Source organism: Rhinolophus ferrumequinum, chromosome X (assembly GCF_004115265.2).
Source record: "Rhinolophus ferrumequinum isolate MPI-CBG mRhiFer1 chromosome X, mRhiFer1_v1.p, whole genome shotgun sequence".
NCBI lineage: Eukaryota > Metazoa > Chordata > Mammalia > Chiroptera > Rhinolophidae > Rhinolophus > Rhinolophus ferrumequinum.
Genome location: NC_046284.1, coordinates 45,536,040 through 45,555,701, shown reverse-complemented (window position 1 = coordinate 45,555,701; position 19,662 = coordinate 45,536,040). Strand labels below are relative to the sequence as shown.

The following is a 19,662-nucleotide window of genomic DNA, read 5'->3' as shown; positions in this document are numbered from 1 at the left end:
GAGAGCAAAATGAAGGACCAATGGCAGCTAGAGGCAGACAGCTTACATGTTGGTATAAGACTTTTCAAACTAGCAAAGCTACCCATTATAGTATGGACTGCCTCGTTGGGTAGTACGTCTTTATCAGTGGGTAGCTTTAAGCTAAGGGAATGCTGTAAAATTGATTCTTGCACTCAGTGTACACTTGGTCCAGATGGGCTCAGAAATCTTGACTTACTCGAAAGTTTTACCATGACTTCTTGTGCACAATTAACTTAGCAATACCCTCTCTCTCCATCTTCATCTGCTCAGACTGCCATAACAAAATACCACTGATGGCTTAAACAACAGAAATGTATTTTCTCACAGTTCTGGAGGCTGGAAGTCTGAGATCAGCATGCCAACATGGTCAGATTCTGGGGCTCTCTTCCTGGCTTGCTTGCATTTGACCATCTTCTCATTGTGTCCTCACACAGCCTTTCCTCAGTACATGGAGAGAGAGAGAGAGAGAGAGAGAGAGAGAGAGAGAGAGAGAGAGAGAGAGAGAGAGATTTCTCCTTGTTCTTGTAAGGTCACCACTTCTATTGGCTTAAGCCCCCCCCCCCAACACAATGATCTCTTTTAACCTCCTAAAAACTCTATTTCCAAATACAATCACATTGGGAATGAGGACTTCAACACAAAAATTTTGGAGGACACAATTCAGTCCATAACAGTTTCTCCTGTTCCTATTCAAGTTTTTGTTTTGATTTGTTTTTTTATTTTGTGCGCATGCACGTACGTTTGTGTGTGTGTGTGTGTGTGTGTGTGTGTGTGTGTGTGTGTGTGTGTGTGGCAATTCATTAGAATACAAGATTGGGGAGCTTGTTATTTGACTGTGTCTAATTCATCTTTGTAGTTCTCAAAGTGATTAGGTATAGTGCTTTTCACATAGTAAGTTCTCAATATGTTTGTTGAATTAATAAATACATGAATGAAGCACTTACACAGGTGGAATGAGATGTTTTACCTGTAATAGACAAACACCATTTGTTTCCTTTAAAGGTTCACTACACATTAAAATGTCCCAACTCCTTATCATGCATTCCAAAGTCCTTCACAATCTAGCTCCTGCCCACATTTCCTGCTCCATCTCCTACTGTTTCCATACCTATTACCTAGAACCCAGCCACACCAAATTTCTTGCTCTTCCCTGAACACATTAAGCTATTCATACCTTCAAAATTTTTGCTATTCACAAGTTCTTTCGCATGAAATGGCCTTCCTTATATTTTCACTAGGCAACTCCAAGACCCAATTTAAATATCCCAATCTTTATGAAGACTTTTTGATTCCTCAAGAAGAAAAAAGTAGTTGTTCATTTCTTTGTGATTGCATAACATTTTATTCATACCTCCATAATAACCCTTCTCCCATAATCTTGTAGTTATTTATTTATACCTGTTTTTCCCACTGGACTATGAAATACTCAAGGGCAGGCACCTTTACCTCTTTCTACTCCTTGCACTACTGAATAGTACATGTGTGTGTTCAGTAAATGCTTGTTGGAAACATGTGCTTTGGAGCTGCACAACCTGATGTTATTTTGGATACTCCTTTTATTTAAAAGTGATTAAAGTTAGTTTTATTTAAGTTTAGTTTTATTTAAGATATCAATCACGTAAAAATAAGATAGCAAAATGAGGCTGTAATCTTTCATTTATTACATATATATTGATGGTTTACAGGAAATTTTGTGACATATGGAGGTGGTGTGTTCCTGAAAGGCTTGTAAATTTGATGTCTCAAAAGTTAAATAGCCCAGAGGAATACTGTGTGTATGCATACATAAGCACTCATATTTGTAATTCTCTTTTTTCAATTCAGCATGATTTTGATTTTGGCATGCAGCCTTGTAAATTAACAGCATTAATACACATTGCATCTAGAGAAAAGTAGTTAATTCAACTTTCCAGTACACATATTAAATCTGTGTATTAGATAGGCTCTATGCAGGCATATGTGACAAAGTTCTGTACCTACATTTTATATGTGGTCACCTGATAAATTCATTTACTGAAGACGTCTTTCATTAAATTTTAAATTTCTAATGTCAGTCCTGTAATGGATTTTGAGAGATACGGAACATTAAAGGAGCAGACATTAGAGGGAAATTAGCATGTTTTCATAAACACAGGGGAAAAAAAGAAAATCCAAGCAAAATTCTAAAGAAATAGTTATCACTGGATCTCTATCTACATGATTTTGTCCATGTGGGCAAAGGGAAAAATTGTAACAATATTTTGGTCAATATAGGCTGAAATGTGAGAATTATCTTTCTAGTCTATATTATCTAGTATTTTTCAGTGTGGTCCTTTCACCAGTAGCATCAGCATCGCCTCACAACTTGTTAGAAATTGAAATTCTCAGCTCCCACCAAAGACCTGCTGAATCATAAACTCTTGGAGTGGGACTTAGCAATCTAACAAACCCTTCAAGTGATTCTGATATTGATTCACGTTTGAGAACTCTTTCAGTAGATTTCTGAACTTTATGAATTCCCTGGATAATTACATGTATTCCTTCCTCATTTTCTCCTTTATGGGTTTGATGATGTATTGTTTTTAGGTGATGATGATAATGATGGTGATGATTATAATTATTATTATTAAGATAGTACCAGCTCCTTATGTCCCTGTGCTTTATAATGTTTGGATTCTTAGCTCAGAAGCCCCAGGTTGATTTTCCATCATTTGATCCTTACCTTGATTCCCCATTTTCAGAATACAGGATAAATGTCATCTCATCAGCACTGGAAACCAGGAAAAAAAACCAAACACATTTAAGTAATAGAAATCACACACACTGCTTTCTGGGTGTGCAGAATGTGTGTAGGAGTGAAGTCTGCTTCAAAGTTTCATTATCCCATTTCTGGGACACTGTCTTAATGATATAATTTAAAAAGTGTGAAGATAAACACACCATAGTGAAAAACTGGACAGCTCAAAATGTTCATCAAAAAGGGGTTGATTGTATAAATTATATTAAATTCATATTATTGAATATTGTGTATCTGTTAAAAGAATTTAGTAGCTCAGCTTGTATGCAAAAACAACCAAGATATATAAATGTGATAAAAGTAAACCACTTGGGAAAAAATACCATTTGAATTTTCATCATTAACATAGTTTTCATTTACAATGTAAAAACATAAAATCTATGTTCATTGACAACAAATGATGATCACAATATGGTTTTAATTGCAAAAAAGGGTACACTAAAAAAAGCATGCAGTTAGGCCACGAAACAAGTCTCAATAAATTTAAGAAGACTGAAATCATACCAAGCATCTTCTCTTACCACGTTGGTATGAAACTAGAAATCAATTACAAGAAAACAAAACAAAACTGAAAAACACACAAACAAGTGGAGGCTAAGTAATATGTTATTATATAATGAATGGGCCAACAATGAGATTAGGAAGCCATAAGAAAAGATGAAATACTGCCATTTGAGACAACATGGATGGATCTTGAGCTTATTTTGCTATGCAAAATAAGTCAGACAGAAAAATCCAAGAACCGTATGACTTCACTCATATATGGGACATATGACTGAAAGCAACAAAGGAACAAGACAAACAAAAAAATAAAAACTCATAGACGAAGACAACAGTTTAATGGTTACTGGAGCATTAGGGAGGAGGGGGATGGTAGAAGAGGGTAAATGGGGTCAAATATATGGTGATGGAAGGAGAACTGGCTCTGGGTGGCGAGCACAAAATGTGATATAGAGATGATGTATTATAGAATTGTACAGTTGAAACCTATGTAATTTTACTAACCATTGTCACCTCAATAAATTTATTTTTTTAAAAAATGAAAGAAATCAAAAGATACCTTGACACAAATGAAAATGAAAACACAATGACCCAAAATCTATTGGAAACAACAAAAGCAGTCTTGAGAGGGAAATTCATAGCTATGCAGGCCTACCTAAAGTAACGAGAAAAATCTCAAATCAATAGTTCATCTTTACACCTAAGGGAACTGGAAACAGAACAGCAAACAAAGCCCAAAATGAGTCAAGGAAGGAAATAATAAAGATTAGAGTAGAAATAAGTGAAATAGAGACTTAAAAAAAACACAAAAGGTCAATAAAACCAAGAGAAAGAGAACTGACTCTGGGTGGTGAACCCACAATGTGATATAGATGATGATGTATTACAGACTTGTACACCTGAAATCTTTGTAACTTTACCAACAATTGTCACCCCAATAAACTTTAATTTAAAAAAAAGAGCTGGTTTTTTTTTTATTTTTTTCAAAAAAAGGTTTTTTTTTTATTAGTTTCAGGTGCACCAAACAATGTAATAGTTAGACATTTATCATTTATATGCCTCACACAGTGTCAACCCCCTCCTCCCATCCACTATTCCTGACATCACACACAGTCATTACATTTCCACTGTCTCTATTCCTAATGCTGCACTCTGCTTCTTGTAACCATATATATATTTATATTTATATATAGTGAAGCTGAACAATAAAGAGCTGGTTTTATGAAAAGATAAACAAAATTGACAAATTTTAACCAGACTCATCAAGAAAAAATGAAAGAGGTCCCAAATAAATAAAATCAGAAATGAAGGAGAAGTGACAACAGACACCACAGAAATACAATAAACAAACAAACAAACAAACAAATAAATAAATAAAAATTATGAGCGATTGTATGCCAACCAATTGGACAATCTGGAAGAAATGGATAAATTCCTAGAGGCATACAATATTCCAAAGCTAAATCAAGAAGAAACAGAAAATCTGAACAGTGCAGTTACTACCAATGAAATTAAATTAGTAATCAACAAGCTCCCAACAAATAAAAGTGGCTTCACTGGTGAATTATGCCAAACGGTCAAAAAAGAATTCACCGCTATTCTCCTCAAACTATTCCTAAAAATCCAAGAGGAGAGAAAGCTCCCAAGCTCATTTTACGAGCACACAGTTACAAGGCAAACACATTACAAAAAAGAAAACTACAGGCCGATATCCCTAATGAACATAGATGCAAAAATCTCAACAAAGTATTAGCAAACACAATTCAGCAATATGTTGATACACCACGATCATACACCGCGATCAAGTGGGATTCATTCCTCGTATGCAAGTTTGGTTCAATATTCGCAAATCAATTGATTTGATACACCACATAAACAAAATGAAAAATAAAAATCATATGGTCATATAAATAGATGTAGAAAAAGCATTTTACTAAATCCAGCATCCATTTATGTTAAAACATCTCAGCAAAGTGGGAACAGAGGGAACATATCTCAACATAATAAAGGTCATATATGAAAAACCCACAGCTAATATTATACTCAATGGGGAAAAGCAAAAAGCATTCCCCTTAAGACCAGGAACAAGGCAAAGATGCCCACTTTCACTACTTTAATTTAACATAGTACTGGAAGTTCTAGCCACAGCAATCAGACAGGAAAAATAAATAAAAGGCACCGAAATGGAAACGGAAGAAGTAAAATTGTCATTATTTGCAGATGGCATGATACTATATACAGAGGACCCCAAAGATTCCACCAAAAAAACTACTAGAGCTGACAAATTAATATACTTAAAATGTCCATACTACCCAAAGCAACATGTAGATTCAACACAATCCCTATCAAAATGTCAATGGCATTTTTCACAGAACTAGAACAAGTAATACTAAAATGTATATGGAACCGTAAAAGATGCAAAATAGCCACAACAATCCTGAGAAATGAGAAGAAAGCTGGAGGTACCATGCTACCTGACACCAAATTATACTACAAGGCCATAGTAATCAAAACAGCATGATGTTGACATAAAAATAGGCACATAGATCAATGGAACAGAATAGAAAGTCCAGAAATAAATCCATGCCTATATGGTCATTTAATCTATGACAAAGGATGCAAGAATTTACATTGGGTTAATGCCAGTCTATTTAATAAATTGTGCTAGAGAAATATGACAGATACATGCAAAAAAAAAACTGAAACTGGACCACCTTTTTATGCCACATGCAAAAATAAACTAAAAATGGATTAAAGACTTAAATGTAAGACCAAAACCATAAAACTCCTAGAAGAATATATAGGAAGTAAACTCTCAGAAATTATCCTTAGTAATATATTTTCTGATATATCTCTTTAGGCAAGGGAAACAAAAGGAAAAAAAAAATAAACAAATGGGACTACACCAAACTAAAAAGTAAAGGAAACCATCAACAAAACAAAAAGACATCCTACTGAGAGGGAGAAGATATTTGCCAGTGATACATCTGATAAGACATTAATATCCAAAATTCATAAAAAACTCATACAACTTAATATCAAAAAACAAACAATCCAATTAAAAAATGGGCAGAGGATCTAAATAGACCTTTCTCCAAAGAGGACATACAGATGGCCAATAGACATATGAAAAGATGTTCAACATTACTAATCATCATAGAAATGCAAATTAAAACCACAATGAGATACCACCTTTCTCCTGTCAGAATGGCTATCATCAATAAATCAACAAACAAGTGCTGGCGAGGATGTGGAGAAAGGAGAACCCTCATGAATTGTTGGTGGGATTGCAAATTACTGCAGCCACTATGGAAAATATGAGGTTCCTTAAACAAATTAAAAATAGAACTACCTATGACCCAATTGCTCTCTTCGGCATTTGTCCAAAGAAATCCAAAACACTAATTCAAAAAAGATATATGCACCCCTATGTCTACTGCAGCACTATTCAAAATAGCCAAAATATGGAAACAAGAGCAATACCTATCAATAGACGACTGAAGATTGAATAAAGAAATCATGGTACATTTGTACAATGGAGTATTATTCTGCCATTTAAAAAGAATGAAATCTTACTATCTGCAGCAACATGGATAGTCAGACTGAGAAAAACGAATCCCATATGATCTCAACTTATATGTGGAATTTAAGGAATGGAATAAATGAACAAACAAAACAGAAATAGATTTACAGATACAGAGAACAAACTGATCATTGCTAGATGGGAGGGGGGTTGGGTGATGAATGAGATAGGTGAAGGGATTAGGAAGTACAAATTGGTAGTCGCAAAATAGTCACGGAGATATGAAATATAGTATGAGGAATATAATTGATAATGTTGTAAAGACTATGTAAGGTGTCAGATGGATACTGGACTTATTGGGGGGATTACTTCATAGATCATGTAAATGTGCTGCACACTTGAAACTAATGCAAGATAATTGAATGTCAACTATAAATACACACACACACACACACAGAGAGAGAGAGAGAGAGAGAGAGAGAGAGAGAGAGAGAGAGAGAGAGTCAAAAAAATGTATACACATTTTAAGAAAGGGAAAAAATTGTACTAATATTGTAATACTCAGTATATACCAACAACAAAAGATGAATACAAGTCATGTGTATACATTTTTTTGGCACCTTGGGTATATCTATACACACACACACACACCATATATATATATATATATATATATATATATATATATATATATATATATATATAACATATATATAAATGATATATATATATCATATATATCATATATATGTATATACATGTATATGTCATGTATATGTAGATACATGTATATCATGTATATGTAGATATATATATATTCACGAGATGTAAAGTCAGCATAGGTAATATAGTGAATGGTATTGTAATAGCTATGCACAGTGTCAGATGGGTGGTAGACTTGGTAGGGTAATCAATTTGTGAGGGATGTAAACGTCTTATCACTACGTTGTTTTGTACACCTGAAACTAATAAAAAAAAAAGAACACTAACCCCCACCCCAGCATACAGCAATAACTCTTGGAAGTGGTGTGTCTATCTCAATGGGTCTTGGTTTTCATACCTGTATGCATTTGTTAAAGCTCATTAAATCATACCCCTAAAATTTGTGCAATTCACAGTGTGTAAATTTTATCGAACTAAAGAGTCATACAAAAGAACAAAAGTGGACCCCTCAACTTACACAATATATAAAAATCAACTGAACTTGATTAAAAACTTGAATGTCACACCTGAAACGATAAACTCCTAGAAGAAAACAAGGGGCGTTGGTCTTCACAATGTTGGTCTTGGGAATAATTTTTTAGATTTGATACTAAAAACAAAGGCAACAAAAGCAAAAATAAAAAGTGTAATCACACCAAACTAAAAGACTTCCTGCTCAGCAAAGAAAACCATCAACAAAGTAAAAAGGTAACTTAAAGAGTGGGAGAAAATATTTGCAAATCATATATCTGACAATGATTTAATATCAACAAATATACAAGAAACTCATACAACTCAGTATCAAAAAAACAAATAAATTAATTTAAAAATGGGCAAAAAGACATGGAAACAACCTAAGTGCTCATTGATAGATGAACAGATAAAGAAATTGTTATCTGTCTATCTATCTATCATCTATCTATCTATCTATCTATCTATCTATCTATCTATCTATCTATCATCTATCTATCTATCTATCATCTACTATCTATCTACACACACACTAAAATATTATTCAGCTATAAAAAGTGAGAGACCCCTTCTGTTTGTGACAACATAGATGGACCTTGAAGGCATTACACTACAGAGAAAGACAAATACTGTATGATCTCACTTATATTAATATATGGAATCTAAAACAAAACAAAACAAAACATCAAACTCATAGATACAGAGATCAGATTTGTGGTTACCAGAGGCGGGGGGTGGGCAGAGGAGGAATTGGGTTGGATGGAGGTCGTTAAAGATACAAACTTCCAGTTATGAGATAAATAAGTACTAGGGATGTAATGTATAACTTGATGACTATAGTTAACACTGCTGTACGATATATAGGAAATTTGTTAAGAGAGTAGATCCTAAGAGTTCTAATCACAAGGAAAATCTTTTTTTTTCCTTTTCTTTTTATTGTTTCTATATAAGATAATAGATGCTAACTTAACCTATTGTGGCAATCTTTTCATAATGTATATATAAATCAAACCATCATGCTGTACACCTTAAACTTATGCTGTGATATAACATGTAAATTATTTCTCAATAAAATTGAGAAAAAAATTTTTGAAGGGTCAAAGGATCTGAATAGATATTTTTCCACCAACAGGTAATGAAAAGATTCTCAGCATCACTAATCATTAGGGAAATGTAAATGAAAACCACAATGAGATATCATCACCTCACACCTGTTAGAATGGCTATTATGAAAAATACAAGAGATAATAAGTGCTGGCTAGGATCTGGAGATACGGGAACTTTTGTGCACTGTTGATGGGAATGTAAACTGGTAAAGCCACTGTAGAAAACAATATGGAGGTTCCTCAAAAATTAAAAATAGAACTACCATATGACCCAGTAATTCTACTTCTGAGTATTTACCCAAAGGAAACAAAATTATCTCAAAGAGACATCTGTACTTTGATGTTTATAGCAGTATTATTCACAATAGCGAAGGTAAGGAAACAACCTAAGTGTTCATTAATGGATAAATGGATAAAGAAAATGTGATATATATTAGAATATTATTCAACCTTAGAAAAAAAGGAAATGCTGTCATTTGTGACAACATGAGCACCTGGAGGCATTATGCTAAGTAAAATTATCCAGACAAAGACAAATACTGCATGGCGTCTCTTACATGTGGTTGAGAGGGCCTAGAGAGTGGAGAAAATACTGGGAGGTTGGTGAAAGGGTACAAACTTTCAGTTGTAAGATGAATATGGTTTGCGGATCTAGTGTATAATATTGTGACTGTAATTGATAACACTGTATTGTATAATTGAAATTTGGTGAGAGTAGGACTTAAATGCTCTCCCCAAAAGGAAAAAAGTTTGATATGTGAGGTGATTAATGTGTTAATTATCTCAACGGGAAAAATCCTTTCACAATGTATGCATGTATCAAATCATCATGTTGTACACCTTAAATACCTTACAATTTTATTTATTAACTATACCTTTAAATAGCTGAAAATAGTTTTAAAAGAGTCATAAAGAAACATTGGACTCTAATTAAAGATATTCATACAAAAGTATTTAGTGCTAAATTGTACTGACGTCTGCAATTTAGTTTGAAATGCATCAAAATGGATTGATGGACTAACAGATGGATAAAAACGTGATAAAGCAAACAGAATTTTAACAATTGCAGAATCAAGGTAGTGGTACACTCTTTTCACCTTTTCTAAATGTTTGAAAATTTTCCAATTAAATTACTGAAAAAAAAGTATACATAGTACTCTCATTGTAACACATTTTTCTGATTCTCCATGATTTTGAGTTTGGCATATAGTCCATAAGTTAACAGAATTTATGTAAAGTTGCAATACAAATATATCTATTATTGACATGAAAAGATATCCAATCTTTTAAGTGGAAAAAACAGTTTACAAAATTACGTATATGATCTCATTTGTATAGAAAGCAAGATGTTTATATAGACAAAATGTCTGCAAGAATATACATGAAACTGTTAGCACTGGGGATCCCTGGGGGTTGAAATAATGAGGACTTTCATTTTTTCTGTACTATTTTAACATTTTACAATATTCATGTATATCAGAAAAAAATAGATATTTCCATTTTAAAGTGTAGTTAATTGACTTTAATGATGACAGATGGCATAATTTAAGGGTGAAATGGGAGCTTTACAACCTCTGCCTGAATACCTCTGGGATTCAAAAACCACCTACTTCAAGAAACAGTCTGTTCCACTGTTGGAAAGGCCCCAGTTGTAAGAATGCGTTTGCTTATAGCAAGCTTGAAACTGCCTGCCTCAATTTTCTTCTTAATGAAACAACACTGAACAAGACGGCATTCTACTACATAGCAATCTCATAGTATAAAAAGAACTGAAGCAACAAATTGTGGCGCAAAGTGTAGGTGATGGACATAGGCAAGAAGGAGCAATAGTAATGGCTATGGCAAGAGTTTTTAAAAAGAAGACACAGCAACTTCTAAGGGATTTGACCCTAACACTACCTTGAGTGAGAGATGACAAAGCCACAGAAATTCATCTGAGAGTTTTTTGGGTTGTTCTCAGCAGGCCTGGGTTCATTATTTTGTAAGGGACACTGTATTTCTGGTGATTCTGTTTAACAGGAATACCACTTAATGGTGCCAACTAGAACTGAAATAAATAACAGTGACTCTAAAAATCCTCATCAATCAGAAAACATTGAAGTTCTAAGCAAACTATCAAGATGGCAATTGTCTTTAAGTATGTGGTTTTATTATGCCTAAAATATAGGTTCAAGAAAAAAACTCATTAAGTTTGCATATGACATTAAATTACACAGGGATTGCTAAACATTCTCAAAGACAGAATTCAATCCAAAATGACTTTGACCAATTTGGGAAATTGCCCCTATAGAAACAGGATAAAACATAAAAGGGAAAAATACAAGTTGTTTGTTTTAGGATGGACTGATGGTTAGGTGCCTATATAAATGGAAAAGAATGAGTAGGATGGAAAGGATAAGAATTTGCCAGAATCTATAGCATAAAGCTATTTTGGGGAAAGTATCCAATAAATACTGGTATTAAATTAAGATAAAATAGTTCTGGAAGATGGCTTTTAAATTTATTATAAATTTGTCATAACTATCACATTCTCCTTTTTCTCTGTCCTCTTACCCATTTATTTAAACCTTGCCTTTTCCCAGAAAAAAATAATTAGACATCTTATAATTAAGCATAAAATAAAGTATAATGTAAATAAAAAATAGATGGCAAAGAAGGATAAACAAGTAGAGGGATATAGAAAGACTAGGGATGGAGCTCAACAATGCAAATATTAGGTTGGTGCACAAGTAATTGCGGTTTAAAAGGTTAAAAATAATTGCAAAAGCCGCAATTACTTTTGCACCAACCTAATAATAAAGACATGTCCTTTCTGTTGGTGGAAAGCAAATTTGTCTTTAAGCTTACTACCTGCTAATTAAAAAGAGAAGAGTGCTTTCTTCAGCAGCACATATACTAAATTTGGAACAATACAGAGAAGATTAGCATAGTCCCTGAGCAAGGGTGACACGCAAATTCGTGAAGAGTTCCAGAATAAATAAAAAAAAAAAAGAAAAAGAAAAGAAAAAGAAAGGAAGGAAGGAAGGAAGGAAGAAAGGAAGGAAGAAAGAAAGGAAGGAAGGAAGGAAAAAAAACCCAGGTCAGTTCCATAGTTTAGAAATGTATGGTGTTTATAGTAGGTCACTACAGTAATAAGGTGTGGACAAAGTGGAAACGCGATTAAAGAAATTGAACTGTCAGTCTTATGAGGAAAGGTTAAAAGAATGGGGGGTATTTATCCCAACAAAGAGAAAACTAGACAGTGACTTCATGATTATTTTCAAATATTTCAGAAGACTAGTTATATCCATAATATACAATTGTCAATAATACTTAAAAACAACTTAATAGAAAAATGGCCAAGGACGTGAACATGTAGGTCACAGAAGAGGAAATACAAATGACCAATACAAATGCAAAGGTGTCCAACTCCACTAGCAATCAGAAAAATACAAATTATATCAGCACCATTTTCCTCCATCAGACTGGAAAACTTAAAAAAAAAACACATGATAATAAGAAGTGTTGAAAAGAATATGGATATATACATATATATATATATATATATATATATGCACTCATAGTCTGATAGTGGGAATGCAAATTGGTATGGCCACTTTGGAGTATAATTTGGGAGTGTGCACTAAAATGGGAAAGCCCTGTGATTCATTAATTTTATTGATTATTACAGTAATTAGTGTTATTCACTGTTATACACTTCTCTCCTGGGTGCACAGTAGGGCTACACTCTGTGGCTCTCTTGTGCTTTGTTAGGACTATGTGTCTAGTTCTGGTCAATGAATTGTTCCTTCTGTGACAATTGAGAAACTCTGAAGAGCTCTCTTTCTTTCTGCCATGAAAAGTCAGTGTTCAAAATGGTGACTGCTTCAGCAACCTGGGTCCCTGAGTCCAATGAACAGAGCCCTCTCACCCTCAATGGATATGCAGCTTGTGCAAAAAATATCTTTTTTATATCAATCATCAATCAATGCAGAGAGAACTCAAAAATTTATTGTTAACTTAAAAAAGATGCAAAATGATATACATAATATCATACAATTTATGTGAAAAAATTCAAACCACCAAGTAATATATCTTCTATAGCTGCACTTATGTATTGCCAATGTACAGAAAATAGTCAAGAAAATTACGTACCATAACATGCCTATTCAAAATGGTGGCTACTTAGAGGGCAGGATTGTTTAGACCAGATTTGGGAATTGTGGTAAAAAGGGGATTTAACTTACCCTAAAATGTTTTAATTTTAAAGGAAGACCATATTAATTTTAAATAAAAATTATTTAAAATGTTAAAATAATATGAAGTAGGGAAGATTTTTATTGTCCATAAGAAAAGAACGTTTTACTGTTAGTTTTACAACATCAATGGAATGTAAACTCAGTGGAGAATAAGTGGCCCTATCTATCCATATAAAAGTGCACATATAGTGTGATTCAGTGTTCTAGGGGAACATGTGGATGTGTGTACTAGGATGTGTGTACTAGGAACATGTGCATAATAGGATGTTTATTGCAGCGCTGTTTGTAATAGCTAAAGATTGACAAAACCTTACAGCCTTCATTAGGGGATTGGTTAAATTAGTTGTTGTGCATCCATACAATAGAATGCCTGGCAGTAGTTTAAAAGCAAGAAGTGGTTCTATACTACTACTGATGTGGAAAGATGGCTAAGATAGATTATTAAGTGAAATAAGCAATGTAGAGAATATTGTGTATAGATTATTACCATTTATAGAAATACATAAAAATGAATATATCTGTATTGTAGATCTTCTTTCCAAATCAACAAACACGGGAGCAGAATGATAACCTCACTGGACAAATTGTTAATCTTGTACATGATAAGGAGGTGTAAAAAGACTTCAGCATGCCTATGAGCTGGAAAACACAGCCTACCCCAGCGAAGAAACATCAAAAAGTGTTTCACTTTATCCTGGAACATTTGCAAGTATAATGATAATTTTGCAAGTTTTGCAAGGATGCCTATGCAGGACTAAGCAAGCCATGTCTGAGTAAGCATTGATTACAAGGGAAACAAGGTAAAATGTAGTGGTAGAAGAGGACCTGCATACCACTGGGAGAAGCTGGAGGAGCCACTGAGGCTGAGTAGGGAGAAGATTCCAAGAATATAGGTTGTATATTAGAGGAGACAATACAGGAGAACCTCGACCAGTGTTTCTGACCATGTGGTTCTGTAAAGGTGTAACTGGTGTGTAGGAAATGTATCTTCCTGAGGTGGAACGTTAGATTACTTCATATCTCTCTAGAACCCATGCTCACAAACATCCAGTTCTACTCTGGCATTTGATCCACTTCTTATCTGGTCTTGGATGCCCCCACTGTCCCAAGGAGAAAGTGAATGCACAGGCTGCGTGCAATGTAAATTCAGACTGTGGCCTCTCTGTTAGTTTGCATACTAAGATAGACATTCACAGGTACCCAAAGTTACTACTAGTCGAACATACACAGTTTGTTAATAATATTTAAAAAAAATGTTTCAAGTAAGATTGAAATAAAAATGAAAACGAGCTGCAATCTGGCTTTCATGTGTCCATTGTGTAAATTTTGCTTGTGCTATTATCATTATTATACTGTGATTCTTGGTACGCAGTTTCAGCGCTCAAGGAGCTATTTTTTCTTCATCAGGTACTTTACCCATAATTAGATTACAGTGTTATTTTAATGAGGCCAGTAGATGTCTTGATTCATACAGTATCATGATTAAATTCACAAGGCACATGTTTTATCTTCAGGTTGGATCACATTAGTTTCCCCTCAATATCTTTTTATGGTAAAAAATATAAGTGTTTGCCAAAACAGTTAAATTTATGTATTGATAACAAAATATTTCTCACAGAATAGTGTTACACAAAGTGTGGTTCTTGGACCATCTGTACCAGAAATGACTAGAAACTTATTAAAAACTGCAAATCTCTGGGTCCTACCCCAGCTCTATCAAATCAATCTCTGTGAAGGTGAGGCCCAGGAATCTGTCATTTTAATAAGCTTCCCAGTTGTTTCCAGAACACACATAAGTTGACGAAAACCACCAGACTGTATCATGATGGTGGCAGCAGAAGTAGGGGGAATAAACTCTTTTTTCCTCAAAAAAAGAGATAATTTAAAAACTGATTAAATATGTGCAGCAAGGGGTTAGATGAGTTGAATATTACCCTGAGTTATCTCACTTGGGATGTAAGAAAAATGATCAGATTTCCCATTTATGATAGGAAAATTTAGCCTAGAGGAAGTGACAAAGGATAAATGTATGCTCATGCTGAAGGTACCACCAATAGACATCTGCTAGATATCTCTTCAGTGAAGTCAATTCATTAAAAGTAAAACTAAATGTGATTGAACTTTTGTACGTTTGCAAGTCTTCCTATGAATAATTCAAAGATAAAAACAAAACAACAACAACAAAAAAACACAATCCTTTATCAAGCCATGCATGTATCTCCTGATTTTTGGTGCAGAAAATATGGCTGCCTTATTTATACAGGACTGAATCCAGGGATTAAGCTCAACGTAGACAAGTAGATTTGTGTGTCATCCACAGAAATGATAATTGAATCCAGGAAAGAGATGGCACTGACTCTGGTACACTAAACCCACCTTGTTCAAAATTGTGCAACTTGGTGGTTTCATAACTTCAACAGTAGCCAATGCTATGGGCAATCAGCACTAATCTCTCGATAGCACTTTTAGCTTGGCTGATTTATTAATTCAGTCAAGGGAGAGGTCCTCCATATCTCCCGTCGACATCTTTTAGAATAACTGTTTTCTCCTTTTCCCATAGGGAAAAGATCTGTAAGTCCCTTTGATTTAGGGAAATCTCTAACAGTCCCTCCAAGAACAGACAGGCCTCATTAGTATAGTAATAAAAAATGCCCAAATGGGAGTCTTAAGGCCAGTGTGAAATGCTTTGATGTGGGAGAATGGAAACAGATACTATAGAAGAAGCCAAAGATATGAGATGCAAAGCAGATGAAGACTAATATTTCTGAGACCCAAACTGGGGAGTGTGTTTAGGATTATGTAGTGTTTCATGGTATCAATAGCAGCAGAGAAGTAGATGTAATAAAGAAAGAGTGTCCTTGGGGGAGGGAGATTATCACTTTGTGAGGGGAATAAATGTCTAACTATTATACTGTTTTGTACACCTGAAACTAATTAAAAAAAAAAAGAGTGTCCTTTGATGTAACACTGAGGTTTTTCAGTGACCTTAACAAGAGAAGCTAAGGATAGGAAAATCCAACGATCTTTAATACACAGTATTAACAACTCCAGAAATTTGGTGATAAAAAAATAGAAAGAGGATTAAAGTTTATTGATGCCTACCATGTACCTGTTACTTCATATTTATCTCATTTCTCCCTCACAATAAAGGTGTGGAAAGTAAGGCTCACATAAATTAAGTAATTAATGCAAGGTTAAAACAGATTGTAAGTGACAGAATTTGTATTTGAACCTAGTTCTCTCTTATTCCAAATGTAGCATGCATTCCACTACAAGAGACTGGCTGCATGACATTTAATAGAATTCCGTGACCCACCAGCCTTTTATCCTTTAGGTCCCTACTTTGGGCACAAGTGTAACATCGAGGTTAAGTTAGCAGTTGTGGGGAGTTGGTTGGCTGTATGTTGGAGGAGAGGGCAGAAGTTTTATACTTATTATTAACTCACTAAGGCCTTACAATAATCCTGTGATGTAGGTACTATTATCACATTGCAGCTGAGGAAAAATGAGATACAGAGCATGGAAGTAACTTAATTCAAGGTCATACAAGTAGTCCATAGCTGTGTTCAAGTTTGTTTGGCTTTAAAGCGCCTGTATTTGCATTATGCCATATTGCCTCAGGGAAGTGAAGAAGTAAGGTGCTTATCTGTGCTTACAGTTTAATGAAGAGGAACCAAAAGAGAAGGCTGAAAATGAAAGATCAGTTGTTTCATTTCAAACTAATATACCTCCTGTGGCCCTGAATTCTCTCTCTCTCTCTCTCTCTCTCTCTCTCTCTCTCTCTCTCTCCCTACCTGACCCTTGATCTTTACTGTATTTTTCAATAAAATCCCTCTTTCATCCCTCTCCTGTATGTTATTGTTCTTATTTCAAACTTCTCATGACTGCAGTCTTCACATCTAATAATCCCATAGCATTCTTTCACTACATCCCTAAAGCCATAAAGCCATCTCTAGTTCTTCATCATCTCTCTCTTATAATCCATTATGTAAAACAACCTCAAATCCATTCCAAACCTTAGAACCCATTTCCACTTACGTCTCCAGTTCATCTCACCAGAGTGGTACTCCAGCTTTTTCCTGCAAACACAGATTTCTCTATTGACTCACCAAGGAGGTCTTTTTCAACACAGTAGAGGTGCTTTCAACTCAGTGGCATTGAAGAGGTGTGCCAGTGGCACACTCAGAGCTTCGCTATAGAACATGTACCATGAAGTATCAAAGCTGAATGGAGACCCTACTGATCAGTAGTCTAACTCTCCCTACACCACATTCTTCAGAGGAAAAATGTGAGGCCCAGGGGTTTTTCTTTAAACTGCATATATCTCAAGGTTCATTCATATACTAACCATAATTTTGGTAACCCAACCCACTTCTCTCTTTGCCACACCTTTATCACCTTCTGTTTTGGGATAACTAGTGCCTAAATGACCTTTTTACTCTCTACTTCTTCCTTTGCCATGTTCTCAGCAACATTAATATTGAGCAATCTATTAATCAATATTTATTGTTTGTGACCTGTCAAATGCCAGAGATAGAACAATCATAGTTCCTCTAAACTTTGTTAATGTTTGCCTTCATGCTACATTTATCACTCACTAACAATAATAGAACTTCATTCAGCTCAACTCTATTTCAGACCACAATCTTCTTACAAGCTCTCTGATTTCACTGGGACATTCAGTTGATCTGACTCCACTCACTTCGCTCAGCTCACTGATTCTCTTCATGCTTTGCTGGGCTCCCTCCCCAGCCTGACTGTCCTCCCTCACTCTTATATCTTTTATAGTTCTAGAGTTCTTGTAACCCCATTTCTTGTCTAACTCACTATCTTTTATCTCAAGGATCTTCTATAACAACATCTAGCTAACTACCATGTCCTTACCTATTCAACTATCCTTCCTATCCATGACTTCTCTCCACCTTGCTTGCCATGATAATGTCATGATAGTGTCTATTTTTGCCTGTTGACCAACCCTCTTCTTCGGTTTTTATCCTTGAATTATTTGTTTAACACTTATGTAATATTGGTCCATTGCTCTCAAATGGGCAGGTGTGCCAACTATCCACCCCATAGTGAATCTTATTAAGCTTATAGATCACACCCTATGCCAAAACTGCTACTTCCCTGTTGGTTTTTCTTTCAGGGGGAAGGGGGAGTGCATTCTCTCCCACTACACATTCAAGAAAAGAAGGAAAAATTGAAGTGGTTAACATGTTCTGCCTTAATATTGACAATTTAATGGAAGAAAATGATATCTGAAAACAAAAGTACTAATAGTTATTATTATCTTTGGTTTCTATTCCATGTGTGTAGAAAAGTAAAGAAGATACTTTAGCTGTAAAATGTGTGTTTATGTGAATTTGGTAAGTCAACATAGACTAAGGTGTTTTTGGTTTGTAGACAGCCAGATGATGGGCATGGACAAAAGTTCATGTCCTCCACAGGGAGGAACGATTAGTAAATTTATGATTTCGAGTTGAGTTTATACTTGTAATGTGAAAATAACCACATTAGCTAAGGTTAGTTGTTATACCCTGATAACAAAGAATATATAAAATTGTTGACAAACCGCTTACCCCAAGTTCCAGTCAAGAGGGTGGAGTAGGTAAATGCTGTGCTTGCTTCCTCCCATGACCACAGTAAAATTACAACTACATTATAGAACAATCAACCTGGAAAATTATCCAAAGACTAGCTGAACAGAAGTTCTATAACTAAGGATATAAATAAGAAGTCACCTTGAGATGTGAAATGGTCGAGAACTGGGAGGACATCCTGGCTGCAGAGGCCCCCCGCAAAAGAACAAAGGGTACAAACCCCACACCAGGACACCAACTAGAGCATCAGTGCCGGGAAGAGGAGCCACTACAACATCTGTCCGGAAAAGTAAGGGAGGGGGATTTTGTTCATTCGGGTTAGATGGAAGGTGGCTGGAAATCCAGGCATCCTCTTAAAGGGCCCTGTCACAGACTCTCTCACTTCCAGGCACTCACCCTGGGCTCCAGTGGGGGGACTGTGGCTCAGGAGGTGCCAGGGACATGCAGGGAGAGACTGAATTTTGTGGCTTCAGTGTGAGGGCTGGAAGGAAAGCCACCATTGTCCCTGTGTTGAGTCCTCCTCCCATGCAGGCTGCATACAGGTCCCATCGTTCCTGTGTTGAGCCCTCCCCCAACACACGGCCAAAACTGAATTTTCATTGACCTGGTGAGTTCCACCCACTCCACCCAAGTGATTCCCTGGGACTCCACCCCACTCAACTTGTGCAACGCCAGAGGCATTTTTGCAGCTGGGAGTCAGTTGATGTTGGCCCATGCTGCAGTC

The 19,662-nt window shown here is 35.3% G+C and overlaps 1 non-coding gene across 1 annotated transcript; it reads left to right on the top strand.

Annotated features, from left to right (window-relative positions):
* Positions 1–11,971: 11,971 nt before the first annotated feature.
* On the top strand, positions 11,972–12,078 carry LOC117030267 (U6 spliceosomal RNA). The gene has a single exon (XR_004424348.1). It is a non-coding gene; the product is annotated as a U6 spliceosomal RNA (small nuclear RNA).
* The last annotated feature ends 7,584 nt before the right edge of the window (positions 12,079–19,662 follow it).